We start from the raw sequence: 21290 nt of genomic DNA on the forward strand, positions 1-21290 counted from the left end.
CCCCAGTCTCTCTTCATTAGGAAGTGGGCGGAGGAACACGACTCGGGTCAACAGAGCCCATCTGTACATTTATATCTACCATTCAGACACCGCACCCTCGTCACTCATCCTGTCACCACGGTGACACCACTGTGACACCATTGTGTCCACGGTAACCACATAACCACATTAGACACAGTCAGTGAGTGACCCCTTTTTCCGTTTCTCACCTGCTGTTCGTTCAGACTGGAGCCGCTTCATTTACCCTCAAAGGCCCAAAACCTAAATGCCATTTTTCAGATGTTAATAGGCTGACTTTAAATGCCAGTATTCCTCACTTCTTATTCAGGCACGCACACGTCCACAAACGCACACACATCCCCGCTCACGCGTGTTCGCACAGTGAAAAACGCAGACACAGGTAACTGTAGGATGCCTCAGTAGGTAAGGAGGCCCCTGCCTTGTCTGTCCCTTGTTGTTCCACATGCTGGCTGGCACCCTAGCGTCATCACAAACAACACGATACCCTTCGTTGTCAGGCTCCTCACACAGAAATTGCATATTCATGGGGGTGTATTTAAGCCTGTTTCTGCTGGCATAAGCAAGCATTGTTTTTTATCAACTAGTAAACTACAGCGTTTTTCGTCTTCTTCTTCTCTCTTCTTCTTAGGCCTCTTTGCCACTTATCCCCGTTCTGTGTGGCACTCCGCCGCGAACGTGTTGTTTTGATGATGCGTTTCGTTTCGTCCCCGATCTGAATATCTTGGTTTAATAGTGGCTGGGAGGCCTGTGTTATAGATGGTGAGACGAGGCGCTTCCTGTCTGCACAGTAGAGAAGCGGAGAACGTGGTGTAATTCAATTGGCATCATTTTTTCGAGGGGCGTCAGTGGTGGTGCTGGTGGGAGAATAGAATTGCTTTGAATTAGCGGGGAGCAGACCGGCGGTGAGTTTGTCTTGCAGGGGTTATGCCATAGCCTCCATACAGTTTTTATTCAATCAACAAAACGTATGGACACACACACACACATACACACACACTCACATACACACAAGTATGCATGAACACGCACACACACATTCACGCATACACACATGCACACATACACTCTCATCTCGGACAAGAGCTGTGTATTTCATCAACTGTTCTCCTCTCCAGACCCTTTGGTTTCACCCCTCTTCAAATACAAAGTCTTACCTGTACCATGAACAACTCTCATTCTTATCTAGAAGGGATATAAACATACTGCCAGTAACAAAAGTTCATCCATGAGATACAATAAGTAATGTAGTCGGATATTTTCAGATTTTTTTGAATGGATTAATGTAAGTCACTCTGGATAAGAGCATCTGCTAAATGATTCAAATGTATAAATGTAACGTAAAAATTTGAAACTAAACTTTGATTTGTTGACCCCTTTTAAATAAAACATACCATAGTGTCTCTACACCATATAGATACATCAAACTCTGCTTCTTCCATGATGTGAAACCCCTCCTCCTCTGGAAACCCCTCCTCCTGTGGCATCATTGATCTTGAGCTGGTTTCAGGTCAGGCATCTCTTCTCCATCTAATTGTACCTCTGTAAGAGCTGCCAATAAAGTGCTGGGCTGTTTGAAGACTGATGTCACAGGCCTCTGGGAGTGGTACGCTAACCCCCAGACAGCTCTCTCACACGCACGCATGCACCCACAAACACCCTGTCACTCTGATAGATGCTGGTCCAATAGAATCCACAACAGGTTAAACACCAGGCCTCATGAGATACCTCTCTGGCGGTTGGTGCAATTAAACAGGAAACCAACCACTGACCAGTAGTTCTGACTATATGTTAGATAGGAGGAGGAAACTTCAAAGGGTTTAGAGTTAGATATCTATATAACGTATATAATCATTTTAATTTCCCTACATTTTCCATATTACATTGAATACCTCTATTTATGTTGCCAGAATGAAGCACGACTCCAACCACTGACCGGTAGTTCTGACTAAGGAAGATACTTTCCTGCTAAGGACTTTTCCTTTCCTGCAGTCAATGACCAAAAGTGCACTCTTTAGCCTCATGGGTGGAATGTTCTTAATATTTTTCATAATTTCATAACTAATATAGATATTATTTAATTTGTCTACGAAAATCTGGTGTTTTTCTAGTTTTGTTATATTTCAGTCTTCTGCGATGGATATAAAGTATAATATTGGGATGAAAACTCCAAATGTAATACATTTACAACTCTATATCTGACATGGTACAGGTGTCTTCTTTTGTTAAGCCCATAACCATGTGTGTGAGGTGTATAATTTTGTTTCAAAGTAGATTTGTTTGAGACTACCAAGAAACACTGATTTAGCCCACTGCAGTAAAAGGTTAAAAGGGTTTTGAGTTGTGAAACATCACAGCACAGTGGGAAAAATGTATGGCAGCTTGAACAAAAGTGGGAGGTCTTCAGAGATAGATGGGATGGGGTTGATGGTAGCTGAAGGCTGAGACTAAAAACAAACAAAGGATAACTATTGTAAAATATACTGTTTCCATAAGCAGGGAGGGGTGGTAGGGTTAGTGGAAAATAATAAAGAAGGAATATATATATACAGTGGGGCAAAAAAAGTATTTAGTCAGCCACCAATTGTGCAAGTTCTCCCACTTAAAAAAAGATGAGAGAGGCCTGTAATTTTCATCATAGGTACACTTCAACTATGACAGACAAAATGAGGAAAAAAATCCAGAAATCACATTGTAGGATTTTTTATGAATTTATTTGCAAATTATGGTGGAAAATAAGTATTTGGTCAATAACAAAGGTTTCTCAATACTTTGTTATATACCATAATTTCCAAATAAATTCATTAAAAATCCTACAATGTGATTTTCTGGATTTATTTTCTAATTGTGTCTGTCATAGTTGAAGTAGTTGAAATAATAGATCAACAGTGTATATATTTACAAAGATATGAATATGGGGGATTGGAAATGATGCAGAGCATTACATTGACTGAAGCCACAATCCATCTGCAATATTAAAGTTGATCTACCTCCACCCCCCTTTCCAAAACAAATATATAACAGTACAATGTCATTTATCTCTTCAGGACCAAATGTTAAAAAGGACACAGCACAACTTCACTGGTGTGATGTTGCGGCCAGAGGATGGTGTATCTACATAAACAGCATCTTTTAAATCGCTGACCTCTGCTCTTTTGAGTCTTCTGTACAACATGTTGAAAAGGGTATATAGCACAACTTAACCGATGTTGGAGGGCAGTCTGAGGATGCAGTATCTACATGTGCAAAGTGATTTGTAATTTACCCTCAGAATGGCCACCCCATGAATTACCTTAATTAAGAATACCACCTCAAGCACTTCCTATTGATCGGCTGGATAGCCGAGGTAAAAACACACACACACACACACACACACACACACACACACACACACACACACACACACACACACACACACACACACACACACACACACACACACACACACACACACACACACACACACACACACACACACACACACACACACACACACACACACACACACACACACACACACACACACACACACACGGTACATCAGGAGGTAATGTTGGACAATTACAAAGGGAAGCCATTGGTGATTTATTGAGTCAATCCACGATTCCATTCCATAATTATTCCTTAACATAATTTCCTTTTCCTTTTAATGTGTCTTGGGTAGTTTTTTACCCGTCTCTATCGTGTTTTGTATTTTTAATTTTCGCTTTTTGATGCTTTGTAACTTTTCATGCCTTGCCAATGGGCTCCAATGGAGCATTGGTTGTCTGTTTGAAAAGGAGTCATTTCCTTTTATGAGGGACGTGGGTGTGTATAAATATTTTCCAATTGATTAATACGATAAAACCGTCGGCACATCTTTGATACGGTTCCTACTGGGGTCCTGGGTATTGTCATAATGGCAAGATTCAGGATTCAGACCCTGTGCGAGACATCCCTATCTGCCCCAGAGTGGTGGTTCGGTCCCACAGACTCCCTCTGTGTTTAATATTACAACACTGTTTACAGGGGCGAACCAAAGTGTAGGGAGATGGGGGTTTGTGTTCCTGCTGGCACTGTGGGGACCCAAGTGCGTTTAAGGTTATGCCATCATCAACATCACAGATTGGTTGTTTTTCTGGTGATCTATCTTCAATCACGGTGTCGTTTTTAATGCATGATGTCATTATAGATGGATGATTATTTGGAGTGTTGATGTTTGACTGTAACTTTAGACTTTGACTTTTCTGTATGAATGCTATATAAAGCCTTTATGAGTTGTAGTTTGTTCAAAGTGGAACCCAAACAGCAACGTCCGTTGCGATTATAAATGCACTTTAAATAAAGTTTGATTTCATTTGAATTTGATTTTTTTTCTAAACCGGAGACATAAAGATGGTTAGAGGGTTACACTACGAGTTAATCATCAGAAAAAAAATATCCTCCATGTCCCAGAGTCCATTGCTCTCTTCTCTCTCTCACACCCAAAGAGTCATCTGGTGTTTATCCTGCTAAACAGGAAAGAATTTCCAGCAGTTCCTCAAATCCACTGCTGTGACCTGCAGTCTTGGTTTAAAATACCCAACTTTTTAATTGCTTAATGTATAATGCATATGGACTTAGAATCTAGATGCTAACTTATTGCTGCTCATTCTGGGGGTTCCTCCGTTCAGTGAGGCAGGGGCAAAGTGTTGAGGAACGTGGGGTGAAGGAAAGTGGAACGCATGCGACATGTCTGCTTGATTTACTTTTTAAAAGGGGACTGTCTCCATTGAAATATTTTTCAGCCTTTTTGAAAAATATTTTAGTTGTTGAGATGATCTGACAAAGGTTACCCAGTACCCGATAGTAGATGATAAACAGAGAGAAGGAAAGAGAGAGAGAAAAAGAGAGATTGAGAGAGAGAGCTGCTGTCTGTGAGCTATCTAACTTGTGTCCTGGTTTCTCCCTGCTAGATAATGATCTCCTGAAACAGTATGTTCTCTTCTCCCCCTTTTCACTCCTTTTTTGTTCCTCCAGTAGCTCTGTGTGTGTGTGTGTGTGTGTGTGTGTGTGTGTGTGTGTGTGTGTGTGTGTGTGTGTGTGTGTGTGTGTGTGTGTGTGTGTGTGTGTGTGTGTGTGTGTGTGTGTGTGTGTGTGTGTGTGTGTGTGTGTGTGTGTGTGTGTGTGTGTGTGTGTGTGTGTGTGCGTGCGTGCGTGAGAGAGAGAGAGATGAAAGCTAGTTCCGGGGCTAGGTGCGCTCCAGCGCTGCATCTGACTGAGACAGGTGGTAGAAATGGAGATGACTGGCGGAGACTAAAGACAATACAAATATGAAGTGAAAACGCTACTGGCACGCCTCCTCTGTTCTTAACACATGAAGCCCCGGGACAATCAATTATTTATCCTATTGTAGTGTTTGTGTGTGTGTGTGTGTGTGTGTGTGTGAGAGAGAGAGAGAAAGAAAGAAAGAGAGAGAAAGCGAGAGAGGAGGTATTCGTTGCAGTTAAAGAGCAAGCCCCTCGTTGTCGAGGCAGGAGCCCAGGTCTGTCAGTGCTCTCTCTCTCTTTCTCTCTCTTTCTCTGTCACTCTTTCTCTCCACATAAAGCCCTCCTGCCTGAGCTGTTCTAATGATGGGATCAGGGGGCCGCATTTGGTGGCTAAAGTGCAGCTTCAGTTAGAAAAAGAAAAAAGAAAGAAAGAGCGAGAAGGGAGAGAAAGAAAAGACGAGGACGGGGTGGGCGAGGAGGAGAGAAGAAGGGGGGAAAGCTTTGTACACTGGGGGTGTTTTTCAAAGAAGTGCAGACTCGAAGCCATTGGGAGACTCCTTTGACTTTAATCTTGGGCTGCTCCTTTGAAAATTATGGCCGAGGACCACGGTTGCTTCATTAAAAGACTTGTTCTTCTCTCTTCTTGTGTAGTTTCAGCCAGATTCTCTCTCTCCTCGCTCAGTGCTGATTTCAGCTTTCCCCCTCGGTGCCTCCCATCCCACTACTGATGCACTCCTGAGCATCTTGACACCCACGTGTTAAGGGCCATCCACTTTGGAGTGTGTGTGGGTGGGTGTGCACATGTGCATGCGTGTGTGTGTTTCTGGCTACATATGTAAATAGAATGTAAATTGGACTTGATATCCTTCCTGTTGGCATTATGCACCTCTCTGCCCCCTCTGCCCCCTCTTCTCACCTCAATCAATTACCCACTTGAGTTAAGACGCAATAGTGTTGTGTTTCAGGTCATTTGTAGTAAATGATGTTCAGTTAATGAGTTGTTGTTGATCGTGTAGAGATCAATGTACTGAATTAAATGTAAAATACATTTTCACTAGTGTCTGTAGACAGGCTCAAGTACATCCATGTTGTCTGGGACTGGTTAGACCTCAGGTTGGTCTCTGGTTCTTCCCTTCACAAAGGGAAGGTCACTGGAGCAGACTTTCTCTCTCTCTCTCTCTCTCTGCCTCTTGCTTTTCTCTCCCTCTCTCTGTCTCTCATTCTCTCTCTCTCTCCTCTCTCTCTCTCTCTCTCTCTCTCTCTCTCTCTCTCTCTCTCTCTCTCTCTCTCTCTCTCTCTCTCTCTCTCTCTCTCTCTCTCTCTCTGTCTCCCTTCTTCTCTTGCTCTTCTTTCCCACTCTTCTCTTGGCTCTCTATTGTGCAGATTAGATGCTGGGGCCATTTGACAGAGGTAGAGAGGAGGGTCTGTGTGAAATGCCAATCTAGGATACTAATCGATCCCTTGCTGTGTTCGCACACTGAGAATGCACCAATCAGGGCACAGCAAGCTGCCTCTAATGACCCCAACCAGGCCACACGGACACGGACACGGACACGGACACACACACACACACACACACACACACACACACACACACACACACACACACACACACACACACACACACACACACACACACACACACACACACACACACACACACACACACACACACACACACACACACACACACACACACACACACACACACACGTTGAGTGGTAAATGCTTTATGAAGCAGCTAGTTGTGTAAATAAAGGTACTAGTGTAATTCCCCAAAGCCCTTTCAGCAGGATGCTACTGCAGGTTGTGATCCTCTGTAAACCGTGGGCTTTAACAGTATGCACTATTCATGGGGCACTAGTGCTGCTGTCTGTTAGTTTAAAGGCAGGGTAGGGTGTGTGTGTGTCAATGAAACTCAACGTTGTGTGTGTGCGTGCGTGTGCGCCTCAGTGTGAGTGTGTGACAGACGTCTCACCTCGTTGGGGGTTTTAACCTGCAAGAGCTAAACGAGCAGTGACAAGAGCAAGGTGGAGCTCACGGGTCTCCTCTCAGAAGGTATTTCTTCTCAGCATGACTGAGGAAGACGCGCCAGAACACACCTCCCCAAAATGACACCTGCAAAGAACAACAGTGACACACAGAATTTCAGTTAAGCAGAATGAATTGCAGCAATATAAGTCATAGCATTGAATGTTCCTACAAATAATGGTGATCTGCATTTGATTTAAAAGGTCGGTCGTCAGTGTCATATTTTTAGGCGGCAAATCTGTCCAATGTTGAAATGAATGAACATCTGAAGACATGGAATGTTCTTTTGTAAATGTTTTATTTCATTGTGTTCAGAATAGATGTCACTACTATGTGACATTTCCTTTATTTCCTTCTTATTCGAGGTTACTGGACGACCTTAAAGCTGCAATCCGTAGCGATGAAACTGCCACGTCCGTTGTCAATGTTACAACAACAAAGACGTAACTTCAAACACGTTTCTTTCTCCCTCTGACATCACAGCACATCACTGCACGCGTGACAGAACAGCAGAGTGCTACCATTTAGAATCTTTTTTCACCACGATGTTGGATGCTCATGACCTCAATGCAAAAACCAATAACAAATGCCCTGGGTCGGCCAGTGGCGCTGTTTTGCCTATCGCGGATCTCAGCACTTCCTGAAGATTACCATACTGTTGCTCTAGAAACCGACCCACACTGCATGTTATTGTTGCGGGTACTGTATCTTTTGGACCCAAACACATGTGGTTATTCTCAACTTTTCACATGAAAGCTTCTCATCAAAGAGGGCGAGGAGCTGCGCCAGGCTGGGGTAGTGTTTTGGGGATATACAGTCAAATCGTCTCGTCTTCTCGTTATAAGAATTATTGTGCGCTTAACAGATGGAAGATGGGGCCCGTCTTAGGAAAGAGAAGAAGAGCACACAGAACTCGCCAAAATTTGGACAAAGTGTGAAACGTTAAACTGAACCGACAATATTGTTGATGTGCACCATCGGAGGCTGGTGGGAGGAGCTATAGGAGGACAGTCTCATTGGAATGGACTAAATGGAACGGAGTCAAACGTGTGACTTACATATGTTTGAGGCTGTTACGTTAATTCAATTTCAGCCATTACAATGAGCCCGTCCTCCAATAGCTCCTCCCACCAGCCTCCTCTGATGCATTAATAGACAGTTTGTTGTAGATTGTATGTAACTAAATCACGTGTTACATACAATCTACAGCACACTGTCTATCAAGGCATCAACTCAAAACATAAAAGAACAACAACAACCCATGGATACACTTTAAAATCCATCAGTTTTACATTTGCTATGGTTAGTTGTTGAGTAATTGCAGTCAGCATGATAATTGATGATTATAAATGAAGCACTTAAGTAAAAAATCTTGAAAAACTTAAGCACTTTATATTACTATTTGTGCCAACTTTTCCTTTTATCACTACATTCCAAAAGAAAATAATGTACTTTTACTCCATTCATTTTTGACACCCAAAAGTAGTTATATTTGAACAGGAAAAAAACAACTGTCAAGAGAACATCCCTGGTCATCCCTACTGCCTCTGATCTGGTGGAATCACTAAACACAAATGCTTCGTTTGTAAATTAGGTCTGAGTGTGCCCCTGGCTATCTGTCAGAAAATTGTGCCGCCTGGTTTGCTTATTATAAGGAATTTGAAATGGTTAATATTTCACTTTTGATACTTGCATTTTAGCAATTGCATTTACTTTTGACGCAGTATATTTAAAACCCAAATACTTTTAGACTTTTACTCTAGTATTTTACTGGGTGATTTTACTTGAGTCACTATTAAGGTAACTTTTACTCCAGTATGAGTACTTTTTCCACCACAGATTATAATTAAGGAAGTGTCCAAACGGTAAAGAAAGACAACTAAATAGTCCCTGATCCATCCTCACAATCACGGATTATAATTAAGGAAAAAACACAGGTGAAACAGGACAGGGAAAACAGAGTCTTTAATCCAGTAAAGTAAATACAAACAAAAAACACAACTTTCATCGAAAATGACGAGGACAAACTGGAGACTCGATCTTGAACAGCAGGTGAACAGCAGGTTGCCTCGGAAACTTGAACCAGACAGATACATGCTCACCACGCAGCATCTGACAATACACAAACACAATATAGACAAGGAACCGACGGAACAGGAACGGATTACAAAGGAATAAATAGGGAATCTAATCAGGGGAAAGGATCGGGAACAGGTGTGGGAAGACTAAATGATGATTAGGGGAATAGGAACAGCTGGGAGCAGGAACGGAACGACAGAGAGAAGAGAGAGCGAGAGAGTGAGAGAGGGAGGGGGGGAGAGATAGAGGGATAGAACCAAACAAGACCAGCAGAGGGAAACGAATAGCATGGGGAGCACAGGGACAAGACATGACAATAAATGACAAACATGACAGTACCCCCACTCACCGAGCGCCTCCTGGCGCACTCGAGGAGGAATCCTGGCGGCAACGGAGGAAATCATCGATGAGTGAACGGTCCAGCACGCCCCGAGACGGAACCCAACTCCTCTCCTCAGGACCGTAACCCTCCCAATCCACTAGGTATTGGTGACCCCGTCCCCGAGAACGCATGTCCATAATTTTATGTACCTTGTAAATAGGTGCGCTCTCGACAAGGACGGGAGGGGGAGGGAAGACGAACGGGGGTGCGAAGAAAGGGCTTAACACAGGAGACATGGAAGACAGGATGGACGCGACGAAGATGTCGCGGAAGAAGCAGTCGCACAGCGACAGGATTGACGACCTGGGAGACACGGAACGGACCAATGAACCGCGGAGTCAACTTACGAGAAGCTGTCGTAAGAGGAAGGTTGCGAGTGGAAAGCCACACTCTCTGGCCGCAACAATACCTTGGACTCTTAATCCTGCGTTTATTGGCGGCTCTCACCGTCTGTGCCCTGTAACGGCAAAGTGCAGACCTCACCCTCCTCCAGGTGCGCTCACAACGTTGGACAAACGCTTGAGCGGAGGGAACGCTGGACTCGGCAAGCTGGGATGAGAACAGAGGAGGCTGGTAACCCAGACTACTCTGAAACGGAGATAACCCGGTAGCAGACGAAGGAAGCGAATTGTGAGCGTATTCTGCCCAGGGGAGCTGTTCTGCCCAAGACGCAGGGTTTCTGAAAGAAAGGCTGCGTAGTATGCGACCAATCGTCTGATTGGCCCTCTCTGCTTGACCGTTAGACTGGGGATGAAACCCGGAAGAGAGACTGACGGACGCACCAATCAAACGACAGAACTCCCTCCAAAACTGTGACGTGAATTGCGGACCTCTGTCTGAAACGACGTCTAACGGGAGGCCATGAATTCTGAATACATTCTCAATAATGATTTGTGCCGTCTCCTTAGCGGAAGGAAGTTTAGCGAGGGGAATGAAATGTGCCGCCTTAGAGAACCTATCGACAACCGTCAGAATCACAGTCTTCCCCGCAGACAAAGGCAGACCGGTAATGAAGTCTAAGGCAATGTGAGACCATGGTCGAGAAGGAATGGGGAGCGGTCTGAGACGACCGGCAGGAGAAGAGTTACCCGACTTAGTCTGCGCGCAGTCCGAACAGGCAGCCACGAAACGGCGCGTGTCACGCTCCTGAGTCGGCCACCAAAAGCGCTGGCGAATAGACGCAAGAGTGCCTCGAACACCGGGATGACCCGCTAACTTGGCAGAGTGAGCCCACTGAAGAACAGCCAGACGAGTGGAAACAGGAACGAAAAGGAGGTTACTAGGACAAGCGCGCGGCGACGCAGTGTGCGTGAGTGCCTGCTTAACCTGTCTTTCAATTCCCCAGACTGTTAACCCGACAACACGCCCATAAGGAAGAATCCCCTCGGGATCAGTAGAAGCCACAGAAGAACTAAACAGACGGGATAAGGCATCAGGCTTGGTGTTCTTGCTACCCGGACGGTAAGAAATCACAAACTCGAAACGAGCGAAAAACAACGCCCAACGAGCTTGACGGGCATTAAGTCGTTTGGCAGAACGGATGTACTCAAGGTTCTTATGGTCTGTCCAAACGACAAAAGGAACGGTCGCCCCCTCCAACCACTGTCGCCATTCGCCTAGGGCTAAGCGAATGGCGAGCAGTTCACGGTTACCCACATCATAGTTGCGCTCAGATGGCGACAGGCGATGAGAAAAATAAGCGCAAGGATGAACCTTATCGTCAGACTGGAAGCGCTGGGATAGAATGGCTCCCACGCCTACCTCTGAAGGCCAACCTCGACAATGAATTGTCTAGTGACGTCAGGAGTAACGAGGATAGGAGCGGACGTAAACGTTCTTTTAGAAGATCAAAAGCTCCCTGGGCGGAACCGGACCACTTAAAACACGTCTTGACAGAAGTAAGAGCTGTGAGAGGGGCAGCAACTTGACCGAAATTACGAATGAAACGCCGATAGAAATTAGCGAAACCTAAAAAGCGCTGCAACTCGACACGTGACCTTGGAACGGGCCAATCACTGACAGCTTGACCTTAGCGGAATCCATCTGAATGCCTTCAGCGGAAATAACGGAACCGAGAAAAGTAACGGAGGAGACATGAAAAGAGCACTTCTCAGCCTTTACGTAGAGACAATTCTCTAAAAGGCGCTGTAGAACACGTCGAACGTGCTGAACATGAATCTCGAGTGACGGAGAAAAAATCAGGATATCGTCAAGATAGACAAAAACAAAAATGTTCAGCATGTCTCTCAGAACATCATTAACTAATGCCTGAAAAACAGCTGGCGCATTGGCGAGACCGAACGGCAGAACCCGGTACTCAAAATGCCCTAACGGAGTATTAAACGCCGTCTTCCACTCGTCCCCCTCTCTGATGCGCACGAGATGGTAAGCGTTACGAAGGTCCAACTTAGTAAAGCACCTGGCTCCCTGCAGAATCTCGAAGGCTGATGACATAAGGGGAAGCGGATAACGATTCTTAACCGTTATGTCATTCAGCCCTCGATAATCCACGCAGGGGCGCAGAGTACCGTCCTTCTTCTTAACAAAAAAGAACCCCGCCCCGGCCGGAGAGGAAGAAGGCACTATGGTACCGGCGTCAAGAGACACAGACAAATAATCCTCGAGAGCCTTACGTTCGGGAGCCGACAGAGAGTATAGTCTACCTCGAGGAGGAGTGGTCCCCGGAAGGAGATCAATACTACAATCATACGACCGGTGAGGAGGAAGGGAGTTGGCTCGGGACCGACTGAAGACCGTGCGCAGATCATGATATTCCTCCGGCACTCCTGTCAAATCGCCAGGTTCCTCCTGAGAAGTAGGGACAGAAGAAATGGGAGGGATGGCAGACATTAAACACTTCACATGACAAGAAACGTTCCAGGATAGGATAGAATTACTAGACCAATTAATAGAAGGATTATGACATACAAGCCAGGGGTGACCCAAAACAACAGGTGTAAACGGTGAACGGAAAATCAAAAAGACATAGTCTCACTGTGGTTACCAGATACTGTGAGAGTTAAAGGTAGTGTCTCAAATTTGATACTGGGAAGATGACTACCATCTAAGGCAAACATGGGCGTAGGCCTGTCTAACGGTCTGAAAGGAATGTTATGTTTCCGAGCCCATGCTTCGTCCATGAAACAACCCTCAGCCCCAGAGTCAATCAAAGCACTGCATGTAGCACCCGAACCGGTCCAGCGTAGATGGACCGACATAGTAGTACAAGATCTAGATGAAGGGACCTGAGTAGTAGCGCTCACCAGTAGCCCTCCGCTTACTGATGGGCTCTGGCCTCTTACTGGACATGAAATAACAAAATGTCCAGCAACTCCGCAATAGAGGCACAGGCGGTTGGTGATCCTCTGTTCCCTCTCCTTATTCGAGATGCGAATCCCTCCCAGCTGCATGGGCTCAGTCTCAAAGCCAGAGGAGGGAGGTGGTTGTGATGCGGAGCAGGGAAACACCGTTGATGCGAGCTCTCTTCCACGAGCCCGGTGACGAAGATCTACCCGTCGTTCTATGCGGATGGCGAGAGCAATCAAAGAGTCCACATCTGAAGGAACCTCCCGGGAGAGAATCTCATCCTTAACCGCTGCGTGGAGTCCCTCCAGAAAACGAGCGAGCAGCGCCGGCTCGTTCCACTCACTAGAGGCAGCAAGAGTGCGAAACTCAATGGAATAATCCGTTATGGACCGTTCACCTTGGCATAAGGAAGCCAGGGCCCTAGAAGCCTCCTCACCAAAACTGAACGGTCAAAAACCCGAATCATCTCCTCTTTAAAGTTCTGGAATCTGTTAGAGCAATCAGCCCTTGCCTCCCAGATAGCTGTGCCCCATTCTCGAGCCCGGCCAGTAAGGAGTGAAATGACGTAAGCAACCCGAGCTCTCTCTCTAGAGTATGTGTGGGGTTGGAGAGAGAACACAATCTCACACTGCGTGAGAAAGGAGCGGCACTCAGTGGGCTGCCCGGAGTAGCAAGGTGGGTTATTAACCCTGGGTTCTGGAGGCTCGGCAGGCCAGGGAGTAACAGGTGGCACGAGACGTAGACTCTGGAACTGTCCAGAGAGGTCGGAAACCTGAGCGGCCAGGTTCTCCACGGCATGGCGAGCAGCAGACAATTCCTGCTCGTGTCTGCCGAGCATGGCTCCTTGGATCTCGACGGCAGTGTAACGAGCGTCTGAAGTCGCTGGGTCCATTCCTTGGTCGGTTCCTTCTGTCATGCAGGTAAAAGAGGACCCAAAAGCGACTTAACAGAAACAGAGTTTAATAATGTTCAAAACGGAATAACTGACATCCTCTAGACTTGTAGAGGGGAAAACAACTGGAGAAGCGGCCACAGACTGCAGGTCGCTTCGGGTAGGCGCAGGCCGTAGTCGACTGAGACACCTGCTCACACGCAGCGTCTGATGAAGGCACAAAACACGACAGGACAGGGTGATACACAATCACGGCAAAAAACACGACAGGACAGGGCGAAACGCAATCACAGCATGGTGAATACAATATAAGGAACCGACGGAACAGGAACGGATTACAAAGGAATAAATAGGGAATCTAATCAGGGGAAAGGATCGGGAACAGGTGTGGGAAGACTAAATGATGATTAGGGGAATAGGAACAGCTGGGAGCAGGAACGGAACGACAGAGAGAAGAGAGAGCGAGAGAGTGAGAGAGGGAGGGGGAGAGAGAGGGATAGAACCAAACAAGACCAGCAGAGGGAAACGAATAGCATGGGGAGCACAGGGACAAGACATGACAATAAATGACAAACATGACACATACAATCTACAGCACACTGTCTATCAAGGCATCAACTCAAAACATAAAAGAACAACAACAACCCATGGATACACTTTAAAATCCATCAGTTTTACATTTGCTATGGTTAGTTGTTGAGTAATTGCAGTCAGCATAATAATTGATGATTATAATCAGTGGTGTGAAGCACTTAAGTAAAAAAATACTTGAAAGTACCACTTAAGTACTTTACTATTACTATTTGTGCCAACTTTTCCTTTTACTTCACTACATTCCAAAAGAAAATAATGTACTTTTTACTCCATTCATTTTCCCTGACACCCAAAAGTACGTGTTATATTTGAACAGGAAAATGGTTCAATTCACACACTTGTCAAGAGAACATCCCTGGTCATCCCTACTGCCTCTGATCTGGTGGAATCACTAAACACAAATGCTTCGTTTGTAAATTAGGTCTGAGTGTGCCCCTGGCTATCTGTCAGAAAATTGTGCCGCCTGGTTTGCTTATTATAAGGAATTTGAAATGGTTAATATTTCTACTTTTGATACTTAAGTACATTTTAGCAATTGCATTTACTTTTGACGCTTAAGTATATTTAAAACCCAAATACTTTTAGACTTTTACTCAAGTAGTATTTTACTGGGTGACTTTCAATTTTACTTGAGTCACTTTCTATTAAGGTATCTTTACTTTTACTCCAGTATGAGTACTTTTTCCACCACAGATTATAATTAAGGAAGTGTCCAAACGGTAAAGAAAGACAACTAAATAGTCCCTGTATCCATCCTCACATCCTGGGAGGTCAACACTGATTATAATTAAGGAAGTGTCCAAACGGTAAAGAAAGACAACTAAATAGTCCCTGTATCCATCCTCACATCCTGGGAGGTCAACACTGATTATAATTAAGGAAGTGTCCAAACGGTAAAGAAAGACAACTAAATAGTCCCTGTATCCATCCTCACATCCAGTGAGGTCAACACTCACATTCCACTGTTGCTATAGTAGCACAACGAAACTCAAACAGTCTCCCCGGAATGTTTACATGAAACAGACATGGAGATGGAGGCGTCCCTTTGATCAATCAATCCATAAACAAATCCTACTGTAGCCGTAGGAGCCCTGCAATTGGTTACACGGAGATCAAACTGTGTCAAATCATCACCGCCAACCGCCAGCAAATAACAAGCCCCACCGCTCTGCAGTAATGGGCAACAGTCACCACAGTCACCACAGTCACCACAGTCACCACAGTCACACCAGTCACAGCAGTCACACCAGTCACAGCAGCAAATAACAAGCCCCACCGCTCTGCAGTAATGGGCAACAGTCACCACAGTCACCACAGTCACCACAGTCACACCAGTCACAGCAGTCACACCAGTCACAGCAGCAAATAATAAGCCCCACCGCTCTGCAGTAATGGGCAACAGTCACCACAGTCACCACAGTCACCACAGTCACACCAGTCACAGCAGTCACACCAGTCACAGCAGCAAATAATAAGCCCCACCGCTCTGCAGTAATGGGCAACAGTCACCACAGTCACCACAGTCACCACAGTCACACCAGTCACAGCAGTCACAGCAGCAAATAATAAGCCCCACCGCTCTGCAGTAATGGGCAACAGTCACCACAGTCACCACAGTCACCACAGTCACACCAGTCACAGCAGTCACAGCAGCAAATAATAAGCCCCACCGCTCTGCAGTAATGGGCAACAGTCACCACAGTCACCACAGTCACCACAGTCACACCAGTCACACCAGTCACAGCAGCAAAAAATAAGCCCCACCACTCTGCAGTAATGGGCAACAGTCACCACAGTCACCACAGTCACACCAGTCACAGCAGTCACAGCAGTCACAGCAGCAAAAAATAAGCCCCACCGCTCTGCAGTAATGGGCAACAGTCACCACAGTCACCACAGTCACACCAGTCACACCAGTCACACCAGTCACAGCAGCAATTAGACCTTAGTCACATTGTTATCTCTCTGTTTATCCTACAGCTGGGTGAGAGGGAGAGGGGCTGCTGTCTACATATTACGTCTCATTGCTACCTTACACTCGAAGGCAGGCTGCTTCATTCAATGTCTGTGCATTTAAAAAAAATAATTTGGGTATTTATGAACCATAAATGTTGCCTTGTTGTCGACGAATGGAAAATGCACCTGACATCCCCATTGTGGCAGTAGTGTTCTTGTTACAAAGGAACCTGTATGTAGAAGGATGGTGCACACAAGGTGCTATCCCAGTGTGGGGCATTATGAGTATGAGTCTGAGTGGACATTGTTTGACATGTTGTACTGTTGCTACAGTCAAGTCAGTTACACCTGGTTGTCATGGATACAGTGGTCAGGTTTGAGTTGAAGTGTTGAGGTTTACAACATCTCTTTCTTCTGTTCTTGTTCCTAGTTGGAGCTCCACCCCATGCTGCGTACCACTCTTTTAGCCTCAAACAAGTCCATCCATCGGCTTTGTTTTAGCCTCTATGGGGACTCCCCCCAAAAAAAAATGTTTTGGAAGGCAAGCAGGCTGAGCGCAAGTAGAGTAGCAGACTTTGGAATAAATCAATAGTGTCTTTTTTTTCTCCAACTCTATTTAAATGAGGACTACCAGGACTCTGAAGTTCCCCCTCTTCTCTGTCATGTTTGTCTTAAAGGAATGAGCGGTGGAGGGCTGGATGCACAACGCACCGACTCTAAAGGCCCATACTGTTACCATTGGCCTATTAATTATTCAATGCAAATAATAATTGAGTATGCGGATTGTGCGTGCAAATTTGAGTCCAAAAAAGGGGGGAGAAATATTTCTGTGAGGAGAATAAAATGAGATGTTACACAAGCTTGTTTCTTGTATGGCGGTCCCTGCGGGCCAACACTAGAACCAATCCCCTCAAGAGCCGTACACACCGTCTCGTCTAGCAGGCTGTGTGGATGAGTTAGGTTCCATCAACCTCTCTCCTCTCCCCAGCGCAATTGTAGCTGTCAAAGTGTAATCAGACTAGGATTTCTCTGGGTAAACGGTGCGCTGACAAGCTTAGCGCTACCTCAGTCTCCTCTTTAATCGCATCCTCATAAGTCTTCGTCCTCACCAACCAACCTGAAGCTATAATATTGCCTATTTACAGGGCCAGGTTGAATGGTACGTGGTGAACAAGGAAGACGCGGGACAGTTTGCATGTCGCACACCGCAGAAATAGCTGATATTAAAGATTCCCGATAGCCATGGCTGTTCTTCGTCTCCAGCTCCGACGCTCCAGCCCCACTAGAGACAGTCAGTAATTCATTTCAAGGGATTCAGCAGATATTTCTTCACCCCCATATCGATGAAATAAGAAGTCTCTCATATAACTCTGTACTTAGTCTGTAGGCTAATTCAGGACCGGGGATGGAGGAAGGGGATGGGTTTTGGGAGAAAGGAGCCAATGGGGTTTTGGGTTTAATAAGATTCCCATGCTGACTTTCACTTCCTCCTTTCCCTCCCTTCTGTCTCTCAGATCTTTATTTCTCTCCCTGTGTCTCTCTCTCTGTGTCTCTGTCTCTCTCTCTGTGTCTCTGTCTCGCTCTCTGTGTCTCTCTCTGTCTCTCTCTCTGTGTCTCTCTCTCTGTGTCTCTCTCTCTGTGTCTCTGTCTCTGTGTCTCTGTGTCTCTCTCTCTGTGTCTCTCTCTCTGTGTCTCTCTCTCTGTGTCTCTGTCTCTGTGTCTCTGTGTCTCTCTCTCTGTGTCTCTCTCTCTGTGTCTCTCTCTCTGTGTCTCTCTCTGTGTGTCTCTGTCTCTGTGTCTCTGTGTCTCTCTCTCTGTGTCTCTCTCTCTGTGTCAGAAAAAGGGGATCAAAAACCCAATCACTTTAAAGTTCTGGAATACGTTAGAGCAATCAGCCCTTCCCAGCCTCCAGGGATGACCCAAAACAGTACAGGTGTAAACTGTGCCCCTTCTGTCTCTCTCTCTCTCTCTCCTACTCTCTCTCTCTGTCTCTGTCTCTGTCTCTGTTGCCTGGTCACTGGTAGACTGGTACTGGGTAGATGGGTGTGTGTTTTCTAGTCAGGAGTGTGCAGCCAGCGGTCAACCCTGCAGCCATGCCAGGCTGGCGTCTCACCACCATCTCTGTCTCATCCTATCTTTAAGGGGCACCTCCCTGGCGCAGACCTGCTGGGGTGTTCGGAATAACAGAAACAGACACAGCCTCAGGACTTGACTTCAGTGTGATATCAAATGGAGTGTTTTAGTGTAAAAAACGAGAGGGTCTGGACCACAGGGCCTTGACTCAGTTTAAGGGTACTAATTATGAAGCGCACATGAGTCAGAATGATTGAAAAGACTCTAGAGTGAAATTATAGTAAAAATGGTTTTATCATCACACTGCTATAACAATCAATTAAATTGCAGTATGCAAAGGATGCAGTAGTGACACACACGCACGCGAACGGATGTACCAAGGCTTATGGTCTGTCCAAACGACAAAAAGGAACGGTCGCCCCTCTCCACCGTCTGCGCGCGGACGGACGAGAGAATGAATCAGTGAGTGCCTGTGGACATTGTCATGGTGGAACATATTAGCACGGGCGCCGGATTCCTCAGTGCTTTATGTGTGTAATTTCCCCCTGGTGGCGTAGTGCTCAGTTCAGTGTGGAGGGAGGAGCTGATGTAGGGAGATGAGGGGGCTGGAGACAGGAGTGCTGCCCCCAGTAATGAGGCCTTTTATAGGCTTTAATTTGTCCCGGCTCCCCTGGGAGACTGATGGATGGCGCTCTTTATCCTCTCTCCCCATCTGTGATGCAGACCCCTGTATTTATACCCCACTAACAAGTAGCGTCCCTAACATTATGGGCTACAGCTTCTGGCTGCTGTGTGGTTCACATCCATGAAAAGAGTTAGGTAGATAGCCACACTGTCGACTTGAGTTGTGTTCTATTGACGACCTAGGGATGGATATTAGAACAGGGACTTTTATTATATGTTTAATGGGTTGGATTCGTTGTGGAAAGCAAGCAGTAATGCACCTAAGTGTGTGTGTGTGTATGATGTGCGCATGCTTGCATGTCTCTGTGTGTTCTCTAATAGCCCTCCTCATCTCTCTCTTCTCTTCTTCTCGTCCTATTCTTCATGTGTTTCTTTTCTTTTCAGCGAGGGGTGGAAAACAGAGAGAACATTCCGCCCAAAGGCAGCTCATTGTGAATTCTGTCTGACTCCTGGTGGGCTTGACTCTGGGGAAATGAAATGTAGAAACTAACTTTAAAGTTTAACACCGGTTGGCACTTTTGGCAAGTGATAAATATGGCCAAGCTAATTTAGTCTGAAAGGCTCGATGGACAGAAATAGCAGGGTAATGCACACATCTAACTACACCGCTTTCAAATGAGTGTGTGTGCCTGGGCAGGAGGCTGTTGCTGATCACTAGAAATAGACTTCCATTTCTGACGTCTGAAAAGGTCCTGAGACCGTCGTTATATTCCTTCCTCATCGCTCACCCTAAAAAAAAATGTAATTGCCTAGCACTTGCGTGAACTCATGATGCTAGGAGTGCACTGCCCTGACCACAGCTTGCTGCTCAGACCACTGCACCACAACAGTTCACAATGCTCTAGCAAGCCAGGAGAATACTTCATGCTACTTGATGGAAACAGCGCATTGTTTATAATTATTATGTTTTAAGCGGTCCTTCTGTAGCTGGTCCTTCAGTAGCTCAGTTGGTAGAGCATGGCGCTTGCAACGCCAAGGTAGTGGGTTCAATCCCTGGGACCACCCATACGTAGAATGTATGCACACATGACTGTAAGTCGCTTTGGATAAAAGCGTCTGCTAAATGGCATATATTATTATTATTATTATTATTATATAAGCCTTCTCCAAACCACAGCCCTGACCTTAACCACTCGGAATAAAACCTAAACTTAACCCTTTGAGTTGTTTCTGTCTAACCCTGTAACCATGTGAAATTAACCGTTTAACCACACATAATTAATGGGCAAAATATAGACATAATAAGTCTAATTGTCACAACTTCCATGGAAGTCGGTGTTCGGCGGTCGACAGCTTTCTAGCTACTGCCGATCCACTTTTCATTTTCCATTTGTTTTGTCTTTGTTTCACACACCTGTTGTCAATCCCACAATCACTTGTTCATTATTTAACCCTCTGTTCCCTACATTCTTTTGTGAGTGATTGTTTATCGTATATTTCGGTCCGTCTGTGTGTGATTAAGATGTTTCTTTGTATATTTGCCTTTTTTGAGTAAAGCACGTTTTTTACTCGTATCTGCTGTCCTGCGCCTGACTCTCTCACCAGCTACACACAGGATTCTTTACACTAATTTCAAAGTGAAACTATGAGATCTTGTTGCAGCAGGCAGAGCTGCTATACACACACACACCCCTATACACACACACACACACACACACACACACACACACACACACACACACACACACACACACACACACACACACACACACACACACACACACACACACACACACACACACACACACACACACACACACACACACACACACACACACACACACACACACACACACACACACACACACACACACACCCCTTGCTGGCTGGCTGGCTGGCTGTTTGATGATTCAGTCACTGCACAGGGAGCCTATCATTCTACCTGTCTGTCTGTCTATCTACCTCTATCTATCTCTCTCTCTATCTATCTCTCTATCTCTCTATGAAGTCAATTCAACGGGCTTTATTGGCATGAGAAATATATGTCAACATTACCATAGCAAGTGAAGTAGATAATACACAAAAGTGAAAAAAACAATAAAATTAA

The sequence above is a fragment of the Oncorhynchus gorbuscha genome, linkage group LG17 (assembly GCF_021184085.1).
Source record: "Oncorhynchus gorbuscha isolate QuinsamMale2020 ecotype Even-year linkage group LG17, OgorEven_v1.0, whole genome shotgun sequence".
NCBI lineage: Eukaryota > Metazoa > Chordata > Actinopteri > Salmoniformes > Salmonidae > Oncorhynchus > Oncorhynchus gorbuscha.